General features: G+C 37.2%; 1 protein-coding gene across 1 annotated transcript in view; it reads right to left on the reverse strand.

Annotated features, from left to right (window-relative positions):
* The window catches only part of LOC122811240 (cytoglobin-1-like), a 344,163-nt gene that overhangs the window by 1,097 nt on the left and 320,864 nt on the right, over window positions 1-22,202 (reverse strand). The window lies entirely within an intron of this gene.

A 22,202-nucleotide genomic window follows, 5' to 3' on the forward strand; every position in this document is an offset into this window, starting at 1 on the left:
AAACCAAATCCCAAAAACAACCAAAAAGGCCCCAAAATTTTTTCAGAGCCCCAAAAAAGGGGAAAAAGGAAAAAAACCAAAAAAAAGGAAGTTACCCAGGAAATTAACCCCAAAACTTTCCCCAAAAGGGAAGATTAAAACCACAAGAAGTTAAAATCTTAAAATACATCTGAAAAACAGAGAACCAAACAATGACAGGAGTGAGGCAAATGAAATACTTGGGGGAGCCAAGAACCAAGCATTGGACAAGAGTGATCCAGAACCAGACAGAGAAACCAGCCACAGTTTTAACTTACCCTGTTGCTTAGAATCACTCCAAAAATATCTTACTGACATTGAGATTAGTGTACTTTCAAAGGGGTTAACTTGTGTTCCCCACTGCAGGTCTGACACAGCAAAGGTACTGGTTGATTTAAAATCCTGTCAGAAAATTAAATCTGAAAGTTCTGTTCCATGGCAAATCAGATACCACTGGGAAAAAAAACTATGCAAGATATAATAAAAAGAGCGACTAATTACTGACCTCCCTTACATCAAACTTTAGCAGCTTTTGAGGACAAATGTGAAATGGACATCAGGACAGTACTGCAAAAAACAGTGAGGAGAAAGTTGTACAATTTTAGCAAAGGTGAGAAAAAAAGCATTTGTTAGAGCTAGTCAGAGATAAGTCTCAATGGGTTATGAAGGCTGACATGGGAGGGGGTATTGTTGTTACTGATACTAACAGCTATATCCATAGGACAGAAGCAATGCTGAGTGACACAAACTATTATGAGTCTTTAACTTTAGAAGAAATGAAGGCATCATACAACAGCTGGTACACAGCCGTGACTGCACTTTATGTCGATGGTTTGTTAACACATAACTTGTTTGATTATCTGCAGACATCATCTCCCCGCTTGACTAACATTTTGGAATCCCTAAGCCACAAAAAATAGAGAAACCCTCCTTACAGGCCAGTGTTTGAAAGCATGTGGTCCCTGACCAAAGCTGCTGCCATTTGCCTGGATTTGTTGTTGCAACCTCTGGCTGAGAACATTTTACACATAAAAGATTTTAATGATTTTTTTACGGAAAATAAAAAAAAATGTTATAGTTGTTGTTGACACCATTTTATTAACAATAGGTCACAAAACAAACAAGGGTATGGATTGGAAAAGTACCAGACTAAGAAAAAAACAATCCAAGTTCGAATCAGACTGTCCACACAACTGAAATATTCCAAACAAATGATTGATTTATTCAACACAGGGTGTCTGCAGTATAAAACCAAGACATAAAACGGAGTATAAGTAATCCAAACTCAAGTGATTGTAGTAAGCGCTTTCGTCTGTTCTCCTGACAGACGTTTTCAAACTGGGTGGAATTTCAAAACCTTTTGCTTATTCCCCAACTCAACATTGCTCATAAATTACTCTACCAGCCCAATAACACCCCTATTCTTTCACAACTTTTAATCCCTTATAATAATCTCAACTCCCTTAGATCTTCTAAAAAACTCATGGCCTGCCTTACAAAGTCCAATAACTTAGCCGGTGACTCCCTATTCTCTAATACAATTGGAAGGAGCTGGAATCTGCTACCCAGTGAAATCACACTAATCGCATCTTTACAGCTCTTCAAACAAGAAATTAAGAATTACTTCCAAAGTCATTGGCTCTGTTCCTGTATTAAGCCTGACTAATCTTCCTACCTACATCTGTTATCCTCCTCCTCAATTTTCCTCCAATTTTTTTATATAACTGTTTTTCTAACCCTTTTTATTCCTTTACCTCTCTTTGGCTTATATCCAACAGGTCTTTTTGCTTTTACTGTTAACATTCCTCTCTTAGATCGCTTCCATTCTTACCCACTTATAGTTATATAGCTCTCTTTCTCTGGTAATACCCCTTTGCTACCTCTAACTCCCTTTGTACAATGACTTGTCACCCTATATTCACACTGTCATCTCATCCTTCAACATGGATTTTTGATACTTATACAAATTATAATTTTGATATATTTTCTTAATTAAGTTTTTATTTTGACATTGATATTGCTGTTTGTTATTGTTGATATTGCTTTTTGATTGTATGTTTTTTGCTTTTTATGTGTATTTCTGTTTGGAGCTTTTCTCCCCGGGCCTCTAATGAAAATGGAAATATATCCAGCTAGACTAGCCCGGTCAACAAATGTAAAATAAATAAATAAATATAAATTAGCAATGTAATCAACTGTTATATAGCCTGAAATAATAGAGCAAAACGATAGACCACTACAACACAGAGTCCTAGGTTAAATGAGTCGAAAATATAACAAACAGAAAAACTTTGGACTCAGCACGACTGTAGAATAAAGTTAGAAGTTTATTTGGTAAAAGCGCTGCAACCTTTCAGTACGCTTCCTCAGACCATGAAAGTGCTAGCAAAACAGTGTGCTCTTATATAGTGACAAAAAGTGCTTTAATTATTTAAAAGCAATTAACTCAATGAGCAATTGATTAAGAACAATTAAAAACCTTAATTTAAAATACACTGCAATTTAAAGGCATATACTCACTGAGAGTATGGGCAGTATCAGAATAACTGTATAAAAAACAGTATAAAAACTTTTAACATAAGTATAGAATATGTGTATATATAATGAAAAACTTAATTACTATATTTTTATGCTGAATTCATCTCAAGACATTTATTATTTATTTACAAATACATATAAAGGTTTTTAAATAAGGTGCAAGCAAAATGGAATAATAAACAGTTTGAGAAACATTTTATGACAAATGAAAAAGGCACCTAGATAGAATATGAACAAAACTAATATCGAATATATGCCATTTTTCAAAGTGTAAAAATGGAACAAAATAAATTAATATATCGATTAAAATGTACATGTATATGTAAGTAAATAAGCCTAGGTGAAACCGTGGACTTACAAAGCTAAATGAAATATAAATAAAGCGGGAAAAAAAACTTGTGTAAGGTATATGCTTCTGTTATAGTATAATGTCAAGAATGCTATGTGTACATTCGTTATAAAGTTCATCTACGTGCGTCAAGATAGGGTTTTATAGAAATATAGAGATTTAGACCTGGAGAATAGTGCCCTTTTAACCTCAGAATCCATTTTAATTCCTTTAGTTCTAACAAATTCAAATAGTCTCCACCTCTACCACTGGGTTCTACAATCTCTAATACCCTAAACACAAAAGAATGGCTTGGAAAGCATTGTACATGCTTAGCCAAAGCATTCAAATCATTCAATTTCTTTATGTCATATGTATGGTTGTAAATTCTGTGTTTAAGTTTACGTTTCGTAAGTCCTACATAAAATGCAGGACAATGTAGACATGTAGCTAAATAAATTAATCCTAGACTGTCGCAAGTAGCTGAAAACCTAGGTTTAAAGATATATTTTATTTCTGGATGTGTGTATATTTGTTTATTATTCCATTTTGCTTGCACCTTATTTAAAAACCTTTATATGTATTTGTAAATAAATAATAAATGTCTTGAGATGAATTCAGCATGAAAATATAGTAATTAAGTTTTTCATTATATATACACATATTCTCTACTTATGTTAAAAGTTTTTATACTGTTTTTTATACAGTTATTCTGATACTGCCCATACTCTCAGTGAGTATATGCCTTTAAATTGCAGTGTATTTTAAATTAAGGTTTTTAATTGTTCTTAATCAATTGCTCATTGAGTTAATTGCTTTTAAATAATTAAAGCACTTTTTGTCACTATATAAGAGCACACTGTTTTGCTAGCACTTTCATGGTCTGAGGAAGCGTACTGAAAGGTACGCGAAAGCGCTTACCAAATAAACTTCTAACTTTATTCTACAGTCGTGCTGAGCCTGAAATAATAATATCCTCAATTTACTTTTTAAAGGCACAGATATGCCCCATGCTGTAGATTGCGCTTGTGTGTTATTTACAGTGTTTAAACAATTTAGCAATAGGTGTTGCATAATTATATACTGTACTTCCACATAATTATTGTTTTGAAACAGTGATTGATTCTTATAGGAAAAATAACAATGGCACACAGCTACAATTTCTTTATGTTTAATGGAAATTACTAGAAACAAGAGACTGGTACAGACATGGGGCATCTATGGCCCTTAGCTCAGCCAACTTAGCCCAAGGCAAGTGGGTGGTGGAATATGTTTATAACAACAGAGAATACCTCTCAACTGTCCAGATTTTTGCAGAAAGTCCAGATTTATGGCTCACATTTTTGCCCTGTTCCTCATAAAATTTGTGGTTTTCTGGCCAATCACTGGCATGATCTGAGGATTGATTTCACTAAAATATGACATACATTTGAGTTTCAGACTTCAAATCCATCAGAAAATGTATGTTAAAACAAACCATGTTACTCTATCAACTTTCTAAGTTTATAAGAGCAATATTTAAAATATGTCCCTATTTTTGGGCACTGTCCCCCCATTTTGTTGGGCTTTGTCCAGCTTTCTTGCATTAAGAGGTTGAGAGGTATGGAATAAATGCAAAATATCAGAGTGTGTCTGCATTTTATTGACAACACTTTTATTGTGTGGAAAGGAGACAGTGTTAAATTAAGAGTTTGTCAGTTATCTGAATCAAACCACCAGCTTTCTGAATTTCATCTCTTCCCAAAGCCTCACCTTAGCAGTTTTCTTAGACATATAGATTACTAAAGATTTGGACTGAGATAAAATACACACAGGTCTTTACAGGACACCTGTCAGACTTAACCTCCTGCTACATAAGAGTCACCATCTCACCAGGACAAAATATAATAATGCTAAATCCCAGGGCTACGGGTTGGCTAGGGTCACCATGAAAATGGAACCCTTCCTTAAGAACCGAAATGATACTGAAATTATTTTATTTTGAGGGATATGAAAGCAATATGTTAAGAAGCATTTTGGAACCTATAATTGAACTAAAAAGTAGAAGTGCGCTAGTACTTAACACTTCTTGTAGGAGGGTGTTAAAGAAATCTATGGGCAACAAATCTACAGACAGTTGTATCTTGACTTTTACTGTTGACTATCATAGCATCTTTACTGTTATTAAAGAAAACTGGGGCCATAATTTCTGAAACCTCATATTTAATATGCATCCTTGTAGAAGCCCAGTTTGTGTATAGGAAAGCTAGACACACCAGGAGTTGGGTTGAAGATAGGTCCAGACCACAGGATACACACAGCAATAAGTGTGGAGCCAATTGTGTCTTTTGTCACACATACTGGAGGGAGACATATTTTCCTGCCTTTATTTAAAGAAACTGATTAAATCTAATGGCAGGAGGAGACTGTAACTCAAGTCAGGTGGTTTACAGGGTGATGTGCAATGACTGTAAAGCATTTTATGTGGGAAAAATGCTCAACAGACTTAAAAGGATTTCTGGCCATCATTTCAAAATTAGAGCACATGCCAGAATAATGACTGGCTAGGCACCTGCAGCTTCACAAAAGACACACTGGCTTTAAATTTCAAATTATTGACCACGTGGACCTTTTGGAAATTGAAGGAGACATCTTCAGTCTTTTAACAAAATGTGAACTACTGTGGCAGCTGAAACTGAACTTTTTTTGAAAAACAGGGCTAAATTATTATTGCTCCGTAAAAAGCATACTAGAACTCAGAAAACTGCCCCAATGTTTAAAAGATTATTAAAAGACTGATACTGGACTGATTAATGATAACATTACTGGCTATTATTGTTAAAAACAAACAAATATCAAACTGTAAACATTTTACAATGAAAATAGCTGACATTGGCTCTGTTTTCTAATTATATATATATATAAATATATATATTTAGAATTTATTTATAGTTTATATTTTAGCATGGTTTATCAGTTAAACATTGTCACATATTTTATCTTTTTTTAACATTTGTATTCTTTGTTAACTGACTAGGAAGATTTAATGTTACTATATATGGTAGATAATTGTAATCTTAATAATTGTGGGTTACTTTTTCAGCTTCATACAATTCAGGAAATAGCTTGCTAAGTGTCTTATAGAGAAGTTACCTTATTTTCTGACTGGGATTAAGTGGTTTGAAGGTTCCATTTTCTATTTTTTAAACCTTGGTTATAGGTTCATAGGTTCATAGGATATTACTAGGCTATTGACCAGAGGGTCTTCACAAGCCAAAGCATTAAATCACAGTATAATACTAGATGAGTGATATCATCTATGCTCAAGGTTTTTCTAGCAAGGACTACCCATGTCTAGGAGAGACGCTGGGTCAATCCCCAGCAGAAATGTATGGTTTCCTATCCAGTATTCCAGGTTGTGCTTAAACACAGTCATGGAAGTGCTCTGCTTGATATGGGTCAAAAGCCTTTTCCAGAGGAATGGCAACCTCTGAGAGATGTATCTACCTCTCCAGCAGGCCCTGTTTATGTTGCAGGCTAGACTGAGGTCCCAATAACAGGTGACTCTAGTCCCATTTGACTTTTGGATATGCAGCATTTTCGTTTTATTTGGGTCAGAGGTAGTCCTGTAAACCAGACATGACTCACCTGTAAGTAGTGTATATATATATATATATATATATATATATAAATATATATATATATATAAATAACAAAAATAAAATAAAATAAAAATAAATAAAAAATAAAATATTCCTCAGTACAGTCACAGCTACTTCAGTCTATCCTAATAAGACATGAGCTGGAGATGTTAGAAATCTCTGAGGACTCTCAAGTTGCTGCAGGTGTCTGGTAAGATACATATCAAAGGGAGTATTATAGTCAATAATAGGCCTGATGAGGGATGAGTACAGTGGAGTCATTACCCCTTTTGCTCTTGAGGTGATGCCTTTGCTAATTAGGTGAGTGACATAGAATGCCTTCCTCACTACAGCAGGCACATGATGGTCAAATCTGAGGTCACAGTCAACTTGTGTTCCCAGGTCTCTCAAAACTGAATTGGTACTGTTATTGTTTATTTTATAATCAGCAGGGACATTGTTTTTACTGAAAAAAATGATGATGCATTTTTTTAACATTTAGTTTAAGAAGAAAGCTTTGGCACCAATCCTTGGTCTGTGTAAACCCCTTTTGAAGTATGCTGACTTCAATGCTAGCATCTAAACTGCAGTCATCCATAAACTTGGTTAGCCACAGCCCCTCCATTTTGGCCTGGATTTCTGAGAAGTATATGCCAAACAAGAAGGGGGGGGGGCTAGCACTGACCCTTATTGGAACTCACTGGTGACAGGTCTGCTGGTAGAGGAAAAGTCTCTAACTTTGACTGAGTGTTGTCAATCTGTGAGCCAGTTTGCAAACCACCTGAAAACACATGGGTTGATCTTGAACTGGATTCGTTTGTCATTGATGCCTGAATGTGGGACAGTGTTGAAGATCTTCGCCAAGTCAAGACAGGCTGTGTGCATGGCCTTGCCCTCATCTATGACTCTGGTCACATTCTCAAAGAAGTCCACCAGATTTAGCAGGCATGACCTGTCCTTGATAAAACTCAGTTGGGACAGAACCAGGGCTTAGAGGTCATCTATATCCTTATTTATATGGTCCATGATGATTAATTCCCTTGCCTTACAACCGAGGATGGTTAAACTTATGGGTCTATAGTTACCCAGGTCTGTTGCCATGCCACCCTTGTGGCGGATGATAACTGTTGCTGTTTTATATTCAATGGGGACAAAGCAAGTACTCTGGTTGTAGTTGAATAGAGTGCCTAATGGAGTAGCTTGCTCTTGTTTTAGAACATTAACAGTGTGTCTCAGAATGTCATCTGGTGCCATGGAGGCTGTGTTTTCAGCCTTGGAGACAGCATTGATGACTTGTTCTTTGGAGATGCAGGGAGGAGGAGGAGATGATGCAGACTTGGTATGTGGTACGCTTGGGGAGATGGCCAGTGACATTTTTACCAAACCTGTTTGCTAGCAGGTTGACAGTTTCTGCAGGGTCAGTGTGTGTGATGCCATCCACAATTAGTTCAGCATACATCTGAGTCCTACCTTTTAAGTTGTGGATGTAACAGAAGAAAGCCTTATAGTTGTTAAGTTTTTCTCATAGTTGCTCTTTGATGATTTTATAAGATGTCTTATTTGCTTGTTTAGACTGAGGGAGGTGCTCTTCCAGTTCTGGGATCTCACTTTTCTATTTTTAGACAGTAGCTTCCTTTGCTTATTGTTTGTTTGTGTTTTTCAGCTTTTAGGGGTCGCCACAGCAGAACTCTGGTCCGCTAATGATTGGTAGTGGATTTTTACATACCGGGTTACCAGCCCTGATGCACAACCTTCAATGAAGGCATGCCCCATTCACGTATGCCTCCACAGAAAAGATGCTCTAGCTGAGAATCGAACGGGACAACGTCTTGGCATGAGGTGACAATGCTACAGCAGCACCACCACGGCAGTCGTACAATTTATTAATGCTAGACATCCACCAGGATGTTTTTTTTTTTGAGGATCTTGCTTTAATGCTGTCTGGCACTGCTGTGTCTATACATTTGTGTGGATTTTTACACAGGGCATCAGCATATACCTTAGTATAGCTGTGAATGCCATAAGTAGAAATTGGATCTTGGAAGTCAATTATACCTTTCCTTAGGACGGTATAGCTAGCTTTGATGACGTTTTTTTTTTTTGCTTGACTTCTCGTTTGGGGAGTTCAGGTGCTATTGCTTCTTCAGAAATGACTAATTTATAATCATATTTTACCAGTGTGGTCCTTACACTTGTGGCATTGCATCTGTCATTCATTTTGCTGAGGACTAGGTCTAAAATATTGAAATCCCTTGTGAGGTGGTGCATTTATTTATTTATTCCAGGGCATTTGAGTTGACAAAGTCCAGGAACTTTTGTGTGAGTGAGATTTGTGCTCATATAAGTTTCCCAATTAATGGAAAGGCAGTTGACGTCAGTCGTGACTAGGGTCTTAGGTTGTACCTTAATTTTTCCAGGTAGGTCTAAATAAGCTGTGTGGGCATCTTGATTCCTGGAAGGGGACCTGTAACTGGTGACCTGAAAGGGGTTCTTACCCAAGATAATGTGCGCATGGAGTAGCTCCACAGAGTTTTATCTAACCACTCACGAGGAGTAATTATCTTTAATGAAGACAGATACTCCACCTCCTTTGGTTCTCATAACTTTAATTTGCAGCCTGAAAGTATGGACAGAATTATAACCTTGCAACGCCTGCGTAATTTCTACTGCATTGAGCCAGGTATCTGTGACTGCACAGATGTCAACATCTTCCAGGGAGAGAAGTGCTTCAGAGAGTGCCAGTTTCTGATTTAATCTCCTAGTGTTCACAACATAAAGCTTAGTTTCTTTGTGTTTGTTATTTTCATGTCCTGCATTTTGTTGTTTTGATTTGCCTAAAAAAGTATTATGAGGAGGCAAGTGCCTTAGTCAGATACTGAAAGCCAAGAGGTGCCAGGTGCAGACCATCTCTGGCAAAGCAAAGTGGTCTATCCACCATGTCATTCTTGGCTGATAGGAGCTGGATCCCCTTAGAATGACACCAGAAACTAATCCAATTATTGAAGTCAATCATTTTCTGTTTATATTGTGGTATCATCCTAGTCGGGGATAAATTACTACTCAAAACTAGGGGCATACCTGCCTGGGACACATATTTAGAGAGCTCAGTCATGTCTGTCTTCATATAGTCCAGAGAGGTATGTCTCAAATTATTCATGCCATGAGCTGTTACATAGTCATAGTGCCTGCTCTAAGGATCTGTAATAACTACTCTATCATCCACTCTATAATGCCTTTTTAAGGCAAGGTCACAACAACAAAATTCCCTGCATGAAAATATCAAACACAAAGAAACTAAGTATGATTGAATTACTTGTTCTTGAGAAATGTGAGTGCATCTGCGATCTGGTGAATTCTTGCACTAGTCAGGCAGCTGACTGTAACCTTCTCCTTCTTCAATCTGGTGAGTGTGATACCTGTATGTCTCACTATAGAATCACCTATGACTAAAACATTTGGAATAATTGTGCATTAATTTAAGGACTTATTTGCTGAGACACAGGTGCTAGTGTTTTATGTGTATTGAGTGTCTTGGGTGTTGTTAGGTGTAGCATGTTTGTGTTTTGGAGTCATCTGGTGTTTAGGTAGGTTTCTGGAGAGTACCTCTGCATATGAAGATTTATGTGTTGGGTGCATATTACATATAGGAGTCATGGTGGGTGACCTGACAACCTGTTTAGGGTTTGCTGTTCTGTGCATAAGAGAGCAGTGATTCCAGATCCTTAGTGTAGGAGCATCTCTCAAAAATTATACGCGAGTGATTTAGGAGTAAGGGGTAGTCATTGTACATAAGGCAGTTGCTACACTGTTTCAAAAAACATGTCCACCAGACTGTCAAGAGAAACAGGGAAAATTGAAAGCCCATAATGCAAGATCTGAACCTGGTATCTCAGCATATAAAAGAGAAAGATGGGGGCATCAGCCAGGGAGCTAAGCTATATTGGACTGAATATATAGGGTCTGATGTTGATAGAAAAGAGGTCAAATCTCTACTAGGTGGTTCACTGAACAGCTGATAGCTATTGAAGAACTGATCTTTCTAGATAGCAGCCACTTCTAAGATAACATACTTCTGTTAGCACTTTTGCATCTATAACCAACAGGAGTTAACCCCCTCTTCACAGTGGTGCATGATGGTGCACTACGCATAAGCAATAACAAAGCAGCTAATACAAAGAAACTAATGAAAAAGCACAAACTGATCCCTGAACCAATGAAATAGCTCAAACTCAGCCCTGAAACAGTAACCTTGAATCAGCTAGTCCTACTGTATGCTCCTGCCACAAGGGTACAGGGGGTCTTCTCTAAAAAAAAAAAAAAAGATGCACTGATTTTTAGTGCTCAATCTACAAATAGAAATGAATTCAGCTGGTCTGAAGCCAGTCTATACTATGGCTGATAGAAGTGCAAGGGAACAGAAAAAGCGGGAATTTTTTTAAATTAAATAAGCAACATTGTAAAAAGGAGCACAGTTTTTCTTGAATTAATAATATCAACAGAACAAAACAGCAGAAACAGATATTTTCTTAAATTAAGTGAAAGCAGCAGTTGGTGTGAAATACAGTCAAAATGCAACAAATGCAGTAGTAAAATACAGTGCAAAGCAGCAGCAAACAATACAGTTTTTTTAACTGCTGAAGTACCGTAACAGTATATAAGAGAAGTACAAAAAAAAAATACTTGGAGACCCTTTGCGGGTTTCCGAGCTCAGAAAGCCAGTCCTCCTAATGTAGAAGCACAGTACGAGAGTGACCAGAGTGAAGTGCTACCACAAAATGAACTTAAAGATATGGATGCAGAAGTTTACCTTAAACAGCTCATAAAGGTGTGATTATTCAATAAACGTACTTCATTTTGTTTAAATGAGCCAAGAGCCACTCAGTTATACAGAATTTATAATGGCACTAAAACAAGCTAAGCTAATTAAAAAGCTCTCTAGTCAATAAAACTGCATGCAGAAATCTTAAGTGTTTACTCAATCTAGACAGACCACTCTACCTCCCAGTGCACTAGAAGGAAAATCCACTGACCTTGATGAGAAAACAAGTGCTTGCTAAAGTGTATAAATAGACTACTTTATCTAACAGCTAGCTAGATAATGAATTCAGATGAAGTAAATCAGTACAACAGACAATAAGAGGCAAAATGCACTTTTTTATATAATCATAAGGAAAGGCAAATAAATAATTCAAATACAAATTTCAAAATTTCAGCAGTAGTGTAGAAAGGGAGGAACTTATTAAGCTCAATTTGCAGTAGGGGTAGGAAGCTTAAAATCACCAGGTTTAAAAAGAAGACCTGACAAACAAGAGGGTGGGTGGGAAACACTTGCAGGGTATCACCATCAGTGCTATACCTTATGCAGCCTTGAAATCCTTCAGACAAAACAAAGGTCCAGAATTCCATTTTGTAATTTAGTATTACTCAGGAGATAATTCAAATTATACAACAACCCCCCCATTAATATTCAAAAACGTGCACGCTGATTGGTCAGCATGCACATTGTAAATCAAAGTTATAGTAATGGAAAAAGTCGTCCGAACTTTTTCCATTACTATAACTCTTTTTTACAGCAACAGAGAACACAAGATCTCCGTTGCTTCCCACTGTCTCGCTATATTAAACTCCTTTAACATAGCGAGACAGTTTGTAAAAAGCAACGGAGATCTTGCTTTCTCTGTTGCTTTTTTCAAAAGTGCGTCGCTATGTTAAATGGGTTTAACATAGCGAGACAGCTTAAAAGCGGAGATTCTCCGTTGCTTTTTTAAAGCTGTCTCGCTATGTTAAACCCATTTAACATAGCGACACAGTTTGTAAAAAGCAACGGAGATCTCCATTTCTCTTTTGCTTTTGCCCACAGCTCTGATGTACTGCATAAGCACATGCATGCGCAGTACATCAGAACTGCCAGAAATACCAGACAGCTGGAAGGGCAGCAAGGAGACATTATACAATGTCATTATTTAAGAAAAGTATTTTTTTTCTTCCTAAATAATGTCATTGTATAATAGCAATAACCCACTTCTGGGTGTGGGTAATTCTGGATTTACCCACAGTTGGCTTTGTTTGGCCACTTGGGCTTCGCCCTCGTGACCAAACCACACCAACCATGGGTAAATCCAGCATTACCCACACCCAGGCGTGGGTTATTGCTATATTAACCAATGAAAAAAATACGAGATATGAGCCTAGATAATTTAAGTATCTTTCTCTCATACAGAATAAAATCACCATGCCAAGATTTCTTAAAACAGAAAACAAAATGGTGCAGGTAAGATAGAAAGCAGCTCTATCAGTCAATGACAAAAAATCTAGGTTTACTTTCTCACCTAGCAGGAAATCATGAGCAGTGCTATACCTTAGGCAGGCTTGAAATCCTTCAGGCACTTAAAATGAATGTAACATATTATATACACAAGCCACTTTATTTTTCCATCAGCCCTTATTGTTTTACAGGTTTAATTTCCAAACAGGGTGTCTAGTTGCATTTTTTCACTTCCAAACAGGGTGTCTAGTTGCATTGTTTCACTTTAGAACCATTCGTGCAGGCCTGTTAGTGCTAGGTGCATCTGCCCAGGATTAACTTCATGACAGTTTTTTTAATGAATTAATTTATTAAACGTAACTTTGTCTGCACATACTTGTATGTGCAAAAAGCAGATGGTTTAGCTGGTTAAAGTCCATATGGCGTATTTCTGTTAGCTCCACATATGTTTGTGTCTGTTGGCTTTTCCCGGTTAGGGATCGCCACAGCGGAACTCAGGTCCGCTAATGATTGGCAGTTGATTTTTACGTACCGGCTTGCCAGGCCTGACGCACAACCTTCAACGAAGGTATGCCCATTCACGTATGTCTCCACGCAGAAGACGCTCTAGCTGAGAATCGAACCGGACGGCGTCTTACTGTGAGGTGACAACGCTACCGCAGCACCACCACCGCACGGGTCTGTTAGCTCCACATATAAGGGTACATTTGTTTTCAATAGCACACTTCTCTTGACTACTCTCTTATACATTCAAACTAAATTACTAGTTAGATGCCACACTTTCACAGATCCTCATGGCATTAGTGCTTTATGTTTAGCATTTATCACTGTATTTCCACATTAGAAATTATAGTTTTGTTTTTCTTCCTACTTAGCTTTTCATTTGATGATTTATACACATCTTCATTCATTTTATAATTTGTTATTGACACAAACCCGAAGAAGTATTTATTTAATAATGAAGGGATCTTTGTTATAAGTGGTTTAGTTTATATTTATTTATATATATTCTGATAGATTTCTAGTGGTAGAACTTTTTTGTTAGTTAATCGTTTTGTTAGCTAGTTTCTTAATTAATGTACTTTGGATTATTTGATTAAGCTGTATATTCTTACATTGTAATTTGTCTCTAGCTTTTTGTATCAGTTTTAGGTAGCACAATCTCTGATGACACTATGGTGTTAAGGAGGAAGAGGGACTTGGTTAAAGGAATTATTGCAATGCTTTGACTGCTCTTAACAGAGCCACCCTCTGTAACTACTCCCTTGCTCCAAATAACCTGATTTTATATAAATAAGGAATGTTTTTGATGATTTTTATTATACTCAAATAGGAACACTTGTTTGTGTGTTTTGATAAAGGATATTCCATTTTAACTCAAGCCTGGACTACCTACCATTTCTAACTCAACTGTGGACTACCTACTATTTTCTATTTTATTATTTTGTGACATGTATTTTACACTTTGCTTTTCATTATTGAACTAAGTACCAACCATAATTCAGGAAGTGAACATCACACCCTCCACACTGCAAAGTTTCTTCTTGGTTTGTTTTTGACCCTGTATAGGTTGTGTACTGGGTTTTTTGAGACTTCAAGAGATACAACAGACTTTTTTTCAATTTATTTTACTCAAACATATGATAGCTTTGAAAAGTTAGATCAAGGACTGTTCAGCTGTGGCCAAACAACAGCAAGACTCAGTCACAGAGTATCTCAGTATCCAAGAATTATGACCTCTTTCCTGACTTTGTATGCCTTATATGACTGATTATGAGAAATAAAAATGGCAGTAATGGCCACAATAATATATTTCAGAATGTTTCTCTCAAACATACACTAGTCTTGCTTAGCTGGATCAATGACAATGTGGTGTAAGGCTAGAGAACACTTCTATAAGAATGTGAAGTAGTTTTTATTCCCTATTTAAGACTTTAGGCACATTTATATACTCTTCCTCTACCAGGTGAATAACTGATCTTTTCTCTGAAGATTTGAAAAGGTTTGTTTGGTTATTTTGCCTCCTGGACACTTACCTGTGTTAATATAGCGTGTTTGTTCATACACCTATTGCTCCGTTAGCTGCAGCCTAAACCATTTGGTACATCAGTAGTGCCCTATCTGACTGTAATTGCTTATGTCCCTAGGCTTAGCTTATATGTTGTTTTATGTATCTACTACTGATGTAGTGTTAGTGTTTCATCTGTTCTGAGTTTATTAACATGTTTAGTACAGTGAAGTATCGCCACCGCCAATGTGTACAGACGTTTAATGGTGGCTCCAACTGGATAGCATAATTGCTATAAATGCATGGCAGTATACTGTCCCTATTGCTAAATCGACTAACAATGATATAATGTACGGTACTGATACTATGTGATATTTGTGAAGCCATTTAATGGTGCCATTTAAGTGTTGCTTATAATGTTGCTGTTTTTTACTTCATATGCTGCTGTTTCTGTTGTACTTATTTTCTGTATTTAACTGGTGCTGCTTTCGCCTTCTTTGCTTACACGGACTGTTATCTGCTTTTGCATGTACAGCGAATTGTGTGGGGATCCTCTCCTAGCACTACTTGCCTTGTCCTATCTTACTGCTGGGTGTACATTTCCTTAAGCTCAAGGGGAAACGGTCTTTGCTTCTGACTTTATTGGGTCAGTCCTCTATTATATATTCTCACTAACAGTCTCCCTAGCTTCCTGCCTGTCTTGCCTAACTTTTGTATTTTCTTGCCCGATCTTCTCCTTCTGTGACTCCCATTTTTTTCTTCCTTTTCTCTGCTTGTCTTTACTCAGATTTGTCCTTTTTGTTTTTACAGCCTTCTACCCTGGGTGCTCTATTCTGAGTCTTGCAAAAGAAACGGTTTATTAATTCTGTAACTACAAATAAGAAAGAACCATCACCTCCTGTTATCTGAGAAGATGCCTTCAGTGCTCAGCTCGCCTTGGTGCGGTTTATCCCCTGTTTGCCTAAGGTTCATTGTATGTAGCCTTATTCCAAGATATTTATTTCTGTTTTAAGTATTTGCTCTTTAACCAGTGAATTAAACATCTTGCCTCCAACCGGTCGCAGCCTGCATGCCCCTCTCACCCCCGGATTATATTTATTCTTTTCTCTCTCCAAGTAATATAAAAGGCTTTCATGTGAAAGTATCCTTTTCTGTTTCCTTTTTCTCCTGTCATCACTAGGTAGCACTATTCACCCTGGAAAACACTATCACACACTATATTTTTCCCCTACTAGTTATCACTGAAGTTGGACCCTTTTCCTCTCTTTTCTCCTTCCCAGTCTTATTCCCTCCTGCCTAAAACACCTTTTCCCTGATTCTTTGTGGTAAAACTCTTTAGTTCCACACTTACATCTCAGCTGCTGTCTGTAGTATTTGGTTACAGATTGTTTTCTCTGTAGCTGGTTTACCCTTTGGCTCTTCCCACTCCGGTCCCCTACCCTACCCCCAAATTCCACCCAACCACAGTGGTCCTATCCTTATACCTCCCAAACCACACTCCTTCCCTTAAATACCCAATCCTTGACTTCTGCTTGTTAACCTATTACACACTTACCCCAGACACTTAACTACTACTCCTTTATATTCTAATACACCAGCTATAACCATTCTCCTATCCTCTCCTACCCCACACCCTATTACTTATATTTATACCATTCCCTACTCCTGTCACTATTACTTTATCTTATATCATCCTTCTTACTATGACCCTACTACCTATATCTAGACTCATACCATTATTACTCATATATACTACCCTACCTTTCCTATCTGTATCCTACATTCTAACTGCCTATGAACATCTTACATTCACTGACTTTCACCTTCCCTTCCAGCAAACTTTACTTGCAGCTCAGGATACCTCCCACAACCATATTAATATAACATCAACTTCTATCTACCTACTTCCAAAGTATCATAGATTAGCCCACATTACTTATCTCCAATTCAGTAAATCTCTTAACATCTACTTTAAAACTTTAAAGCTCACACATTGACCTAAACTTTATCTCCTATTAGACGGAGACATTCACCCCAGCCCTGGCCCCAACAATACAGATGGCTCTGACCCCCAAACACACATTCCCTCCACCTCTTACACCCCAGAAAAAACATTGAACTCTCTCCTTATAGCACACCTCAATATTCGTAGCATTAACAATAAAGTAGCCCATCTTCTTGCTCTCATAGATGTGCATTCTTTTGACATCCTATGTCTCACTGAAACATGACTTAAACCAACAACCCAGGAAAATGAAATCACCCCACCTGGATACAATATATTGAGACTAGACCGCAAAACCAAAAAAGGTGGGGGAGTAGCCATTCTTTATAAATCATGGCTACACATCACTTCTTTTGATGTGCAACTCCCTACTGACAGTAATGCTGAAATCCTTACTGCTAAATTTCAAATCAATGGCTTTAAATCCATCTATTTAATTTGCTCCTACCTCCCTCCTGGAAACACATTGTTACCATTGAAAATTTACTTAGCTGGCTCTCTACTTACCTACCACAAGATGCCATAGTGCTTGGTGACTTTAATATAGACTGGACTACATGTAGCTCACTCAAGTCAACTACCCATATTAACCTATATGGATTTTCCCAAATCATTACCTGCTCCACTAGAATCAATAAACCTAATAACAAAGAAAGCACCTTAGACTGGATCGTTGTTAACAATCATCCCCTTATATATAAAGCAGGTACCCTTTCCGATGACATTAGTGACCACTCACTGGCCTATGTCATCAGACAAAAACTCAGTATTCCCAACTCTAACTTGTTTAGAACTACTCGATCCAATAAAAATTTTAACCTAGAATGCTTCCAGACTGAACGTAAGGCATGTGACTGGTTACCACTGAAACACCTCCAACTAGAGGAAGCAATGTTATACTTTAACAGTAAATTCTTACAGATTTTAGACTACCATGCCCCTATTTGCACAGAAATAGGACTAAATCTGCTCCATGGCTTACAAATGAAGCCAGACAGAAAATCACACATATAAATAAAATCTGGGCCAAATGGAGATCTTCCAAAAACCCAACAGATCATGTAGAATTTAAACAATTGAGAAACGCTGCCAAAAGATCTATACTGACTGACAAAAAAAACTTTTACCTTCAACGCCACACACCCACAAGCACAAACCACAAAAGTTCTGGCCAGGTATAAACAGACTGTTACACCCAGGTTACTCCAAAACACTAACCCCACCAAGCACCACCAATACCAATCCTAAGCATATTGCCAATGCCTTTAATACCTTCTTTACTGAGGTCATGCAATTGCTAGCAAATTCTCTACCCCCTGTTAGCACAAGCCTGTCATCTACCTTAACTAGCTTATTGCCCTTGTTTCATCTACAACCATGTCCTACATCCCTCATTTGCACCCTTCTCCTAAAACTTAAGCCATGCACCCCCTCAGCTGACCTTCTACCAGCTGAATATCTACAAAAAGCAGCTAAAGTCATAGCCTATCCCATTTCCATCCTAATAAATAGGACAATTTCTGAAGGAACTATCCCATCTATCTGGAAAATCTCCCATATCATCCCTCTACATAAGGGTGGTAACTCTACTGAACTTTCCAACTTTCGACCAATAGCCTTACTCTCTCCCTTAGCAAAAATAATGGAAAAATGCATCCACCGACACCTACTAAACCACCTTCTCCAAAATAACTTACTAGCTAGCTGTCAGCATGGATTTAGGCCATCCCACAACACCACCTCTGCCCTCATATCCTTTTCTGACTGCATCAACAGAAATCGTAATAACAGCACTCTATCTTCCGCATTTTTTATTGACATCTCAAAGGCTTTCGATATGGGTAACCATCAGCTTCTTATGGATCTACTTAAATCCCTCTCCCTTGATAGACATGCACTAAAATGGTTCAATTCCTGCCTAGAGAACTGACAACAAGCTGTGCTCTGGGATAATGAACTATCCACACATCTTCCTGTTACCCTTGGTGTCCCCCAGGGCTCTATTATGGGCCCCCTCCTATTCTCAATTTTTATTAATGACCTTAACTTAACAATTCCTCAAGCTACCTGCATACAATATGCAGATAGTTCAACATTAATATGCTCTGCTACTTCATTATCTGAACTCCAATCCCTCACCCAAAATGTACTTAACATACTGGAAAACTGGTTCCTATAGCGCTGCCTACTCCTGAACCCCCCAAAAAACAAATTATTGCTCTTTAATCCTACAAGAATGTCCACACAAATAGACTTCACAGTGTTATCCAGTAATGGCACTGTTATATCTCCCAACCCAACTACCAAACTCTTAGGAGTAATAATAGATCACAACCTTACCTTTGACATACACATCAATACTACAATAAAATCAGTTAACAGAAAGCTAGTCTCCCTTTACAGGATTAAATCCTTCCTTACTCCTACTACTAGAACTATTATTGCCCACACCCATCTTATCTCTACCCTCCTTTATGCCTCACCCATGTATACCAATCTTTCTTAAAACAACCTCAACAAACTTGCAACCTCTTATAATAACATTGCCAGATTTGCCACAAGCTCCCCATTTAGAACACACCATTGACACAATCTAAAACAAATAGGTTGACTTGAACTCCATAATCAACTTCTTTTTTACCAACTTATTATCACACACATGATCCTTTATCATCCTAGTAATACTACAATACTCACTAGCCTTATTACCCCCTACATAAATCTTTCTACCCTACACACAGCAAATAAACTACTAATATCAGTACACAAGTCTAACAATGAGGCTGGGGACTCACTGTTCTCCAAACTTGGAACCTGCTTCCTAGGGAACTCTCATATCGTTCCTCTACACTACGTTTCACAAAGCAGCTCAAAGAATACCTTAAAACTCACTGGCTATGTCCATGCACCGACCTAGATTAGTCACCCCCTTCCTTCATACTTACTGTAAACTTATCCCACTACTGCTGTGCTTTGTCCTCCTTGCTATTAACCTCAGAATGTATTAGCTGTCAGCTACCAAAAGTTGGCACTAACTTAGCCTTTCTTAGAAGGTACTACAGAGCTTGTTCTTGATTTACAAGCTCTCTGTAGTATGTACTTGTCTCTACCTCTTAAATATGTGTTCACTATTATCTTGTATAAAATGTTGTCAAGATATGATTGCTTAGCTACTATGTAAACAACTTGTATTCCCAGCCTTAAAAATGTACTGTATCTGATATTGCAATTATCTTTAGTGGAGCTTTTCTCCCCAGGCCTCTACTGAAAATGGACATATATCCAGTTGGACTAGCCCAGTCAAGAAAGTGTATAGACTACGAAGAAAACTCCACAAATAGAAACTAAATAAAACACACTTCTGAGGTTAATCCAAATCACCTGAATAAAGTACGGAACACCAATCTTTAGCGCTTTCATTCACTTTATTTAACGTGAAGTTCATCAGAAACAACTCACCTAGACACTAAAGCACTTTATATAATAAAATAATGATCACATGTTCAATGATGTCAGTAATCAATTAATTCCATTAAGATGTAAGTTTATATACATATAAATATATATTCTCTTTTATATAAATATGTATAAATACAAAAAATAAAAATAATGTCCTAACAAATTGTATGTTAAATAAGAAAAATATTGTAAAAATGTTACTAATAAAATTCATTTCATTTGTAAAAAACATTTTATATTAACCAATTCATTTAATCCAGGAGCTTGATCTGCACCTAAATATACCTGCCATATAGATTCTCTGCATTCAAAACTAAGTTTGTTGTCTCCAGTAAACATACCATAAGACACACTGTCCAAAACAGAAAATATAAATTTTTTTAATTTATTACACTTAGTGGATAGACTACTTTGGGTGAAGATTTCAAAAGTCCATGCCCAGGACAGCACTGAACTTTGTTTTGGCTCCTGGGACCAGGATTCCCTTAGTGAACTGGTTTCTAAATCAGGTTTGGGCATACTTTTTTAATTTATCTTGTTGAGTAACAGTGGCATGACTTAAGATGCCATTCTGCTGGAAACCATCAGGCCTATTTGGGGCATAGCAGAAAAAACAACGACCGCAGTCACTGTTCCTGACATACTAAGCTGATCCAGTAGTAGGAAGTTGTGGGACTCAGTCCTACAGTTCCATCTTAGTTTTCACATTTGGTGGTAAGTAGTGGCACTCATCACAACTGGTGGCATTTGGTGAGGATATTGGAAGAGAACATATTTAGCGTAAAAATGCTTTATCATAAACGGTGTGTGTGTGTGTGTGTGTGTAGATATTGATAGATGTGGATAGATATCCATAGAGAACTATATCTGCCCCACACTCTCTTTCTCTATATGTATATATATATATATATATATATATATATATATATATATATATATATATATATATATAAAACTATACACACACATTTCTCCCTACTATGTACAAGCCTGAGTCTATTTCAAAAGAATGCTCAAAACCATGTATATGTTTTGCAAGCCATGTACATACTCTGTTTTTATATTGTTTATGTAAGCTACTGTAATGCTTTTTCTCTTGTATTTACACTATAAAACATGCCTCCAAACTGTACCAAATTACTCATTTTTTACCAAGTTTTGGGGTCCAAATAATGGGGTGCCATGATTCCTGAGTGGCACCCCTTCATTTCTGACTTTTTCCCAGCGTTTTTTTTTTTATTTTTAATTTTTTTCCTGTTTTTGAGCTCACGTCATCACATGCACGATGACATCAGCTCCGCCGGGGCCACCAGCCTGTTGGAATTGAGCTCAGTGCACATATTTCCTTCTGGCTGATTTGAATGCATGTACGCATTTCCATGAGTGGGAAACAGTTTTATTCAAATGGATTCTGCAAGCGTCGTTCTCTTTTGGGAAGTCCTTATCTGCGAGTTGAGTGGGTTATCTTTGGCTGCACTTGCGAGCAATGAGCGGGAAGCTCTGGCTGAAGTAGGGAACATTTTTATTTATTTTGTGTGTGTGTGTGTGTGTGTGTGTGTGTGTGTGTGTGTGTGTGTGTGTGTGTGTGTGTGTGTGTGTAGAAATGATTATCACAACTTTTATTTGGGGAACATTTATGCAGCTGATTATGGCTCAGCCATTTTAATGCTAACTTGTTAGACCTTTACAGTTTTATTATACATAACTGGAAGTGATTTATTTTGTCATATGTGTCTAGTGATATCTTTGCTGAAAGAAAGATGCTACTATTAAAGCCTTCATTCTATTTAATTCTGGTATGTGTGTAAATCTGTTAGATACACTTGGTTCAGATTTAAGTGTACCACTAATTGCATGTCAGTGCTTACTATTAAACCAGCAATATTCTGCTTAAGTTTTCACTGTTGCATAATCTTATGTATTCTGTACTGCTTTTACATTGTATCATTGTGCAAACTGTC

This window comes from Protopterus annectens, chromosome 1.part1 (assembly GCF_019279795.1).
Source record: "Protopterus annectens isolate FY-2018-M chromosome 1.part1, PAN1.0, whole genome shotgun sequence".
Taxonomy (NCBI): Eukaryota; Metazoa; Chordata; order Ceratodontiformes; family Protopteridae; genus Protopterus; species Protopterus annectens.